The sequence below is a fragment of the Camelina sativa genome, chromosome 2 (genome assembly GCF_000633955.1).
Source record: "Camelina sativa cultivar DH55 chromosome 2, Cs, whole genome shotgun sequence".
Taxonomy (NCBI): Eukaryota; Viridiplantae; Streptophyta; class Magnoliopsida; order Brassicales; family Brassicaceae; genus Camelina; species Camelina sativa.
The window spans coordinates 6253686-6256217 of record NC_025686.1 but is presented as its reverse complement, the minus strand read 5'-3'; positions in this window follow the sequence as shown (position 1 = coordinate 6256217).

Here is a 2532-nt window from a genome sequence, read left to right as displayed (position 1 = left end):
AAGCCTAAACCGAAGTTCTCACTTCGTATTCAGCTTTACTTTAAAGCTTAGTATTGTGAAAACTCTAAACCGAAGTTCTCACTTCGTATTCAGCTTTACTTTAAAGCTTAGTGTTGCGAAAACTCTAAACCGAAGTTCTCACTTCGTACTTCGCTTTACCTATTAAAGTCAAAGCTTAGTTTCGCAAAATTCTTATATAAACCGAAGTATTCACTTCGTACTCAGCTCTACTTATTAAAGTTGGGGTGTCATTTTTTCGAACTATTTAAACCGAAGTTCACACTTCGCGTTCATTTCTGCTCTTATCATCTTTTCAAACAAAAGATTGTGGAAATTAAGTTCGCATTTTATATGGCAAAACAAAAAATTTTTGGAGTGGTCACCACGACCAAAACACTCCAAAGCAAGTCTGAAAATAAATACTACAAACAGGGGGGCAACCCGTGCCAAAACAATCCCAAAATAAAAACTAAGGATTAGGGAGAACGGGATCTGATGCCACTTCGGATAGGGCCAGGCCCATCACTGCGAGCTCCCCTTCCAACCTGGTGTTCGCCAGAAAATCGTCCATTTCCTGCTTTGACATTTGCCCGAGATTAGTGCCAAACTCATCGATTGTGACGCTTAGCGGGTGCTCGCTGCACAAGAGGTCGGTTGTATCCACCAAAAGGTCCGAGAATACAGAGAGGTCGAGGTCACGGGGAGTTACCTTCGAAACTTTATCGTCTGCCTCCCCTTCGTCAGCTTTCAGGAGCCCGAGTTCGGCCTCCATGTCTTGGATCTCTCCCCTGGAGATCTCCTCGATCAGCATCCGGTTAGCCCTAATCTCAGCAGCTCGGATCTGGAGTGGGGCTAACTTCTCCCTCTCTTCGAAGGTGAACTTCACCTCTTCGACCAAAGGACGGAGAGTCCGCCTCATTGCCTGCCTCTCCTCCCTTCGCACCCTCTCAATCTCGCAACTGTTGTCAGCTTCGAGTAGTTGATTGCGAAGCTCGATCTCGTGCAACCTGTTCTTGGCCGCCTTCGCGTCCTCCGCTGCTTCGAAGTAAAGGTCCCCCGCCTTCTTCAGTTTGCCTCGGAGGTCCTCGTTGGCAACCCCAAGGTCGAGCACCTCTATTTCAGCCTTCTTCATCCGAGCTCGGATTTGTTCGGCCTTCGCTAAGGTGCTAGCGTTCTCAGCCTCCAGCCTGGCGTACTCTTTTACCTGGGCTTCCAGGACAGCGATCCTCTCTTGAAGAAGGTTCACCTCGGAAGAGGATGGAGAGACGAACAGCTGGTCCTCGTAGGACGCCACCGAGGAGTTCAACTCGATCATAAGCTGAAAAATTCAGCTAGTCAAAAATGGATAAAATGATAGAAAGAAACCGAAATAAAGACCAAAGGATGTTTACCTCGCTGATTTTGTCCGCAAAGCGGAAGAAGTTCGCACGATTGACCTCGGTCATGTCAACAAATGCCGGAATCCGAACTCCGGGCCGAATGTAGCTCCTTATTAGATCGGCTGGGGACGCAGGGGGGACTGAAAGATTTTTGAGCAAGTCATTTCAGTCATCAACTATCGAACAGTCAAAAGGTATAAAATTAAGAGCATCTCAGAAAAATTTTTTACCTCGGGCGAAAGGACGTTGTTCCTTCAGAGGGTTTCTTCCAGAGGAGTCTCCGGAGTCCTTAGGCGGTGGGGCTTCCTTAGATCTCCTCTCCAAGGAGGGACCCCTGTCTTTCGAGATAGATCTACTTCGCCAGTCCGGGCTCGCCCCTTTTCACGAGAAGAGGAGGCGGTCTCAGGCTCCTTCCTCTTCTTCGATAAATCAGTTTGCTGAGAGAAGGCCTCAGCAGAGGTTTTCTTCGGCGCTGGGGGGGAAGCAGCGACCTCCCGGGGCTCATCGCTAGAATCAGCAATGACAATCACGGGAGGAATCAACGGGCCAGCAGGAGCCCTGGTTGATTCTGTACCAAGCTCGGGAGAGCCAGTCGGAGGTGCGGAAGTCCCGCCGCTCACCTCGGGAACGGAGGAGCCGGAGGGATTCTTGTTAGAAATGCGAGCTTTGCCTTCGGCGAGGGCCATCGCCATCTGTTTCTTTGCCTCTTTTTCGGCAGCTCGGCACGCCCTTTCTTCCCTGTAATTCATCTCCGAAACGCTCAAGGGGGTAGAACAGACGAGAGAACGCCTTCCGAGCCTCGCCATGGACTCTCTGATCCTTTCGCAAGAAAAAGAATCCCAAGCGATCTGTCCCTGGCTGCAGAACCTCGAGAAGAACTCTGCGAATGTGGGGCAAAGCAATCCGCGCTCGAAGTGATCTGAAAAAGAAACAGGTAAAAGGTGAGACGGAAAGTCAAGCAACACTTAACTTGAACCTAGCAAGGAACTCCATTCTACCGATTTTCGAAGTCCACTTCGATACGTGCAAACTCACGCGGTGGTCGAAAGTGAGCTCGTTAACCGGGAAGAAGAAATAGGACTTCCGCCACTTTTCATCCTTCTCGGGCAGGTCGTCAAAGACCTTTAGCCCGGCAAGCGGGCTTACGTAAAGC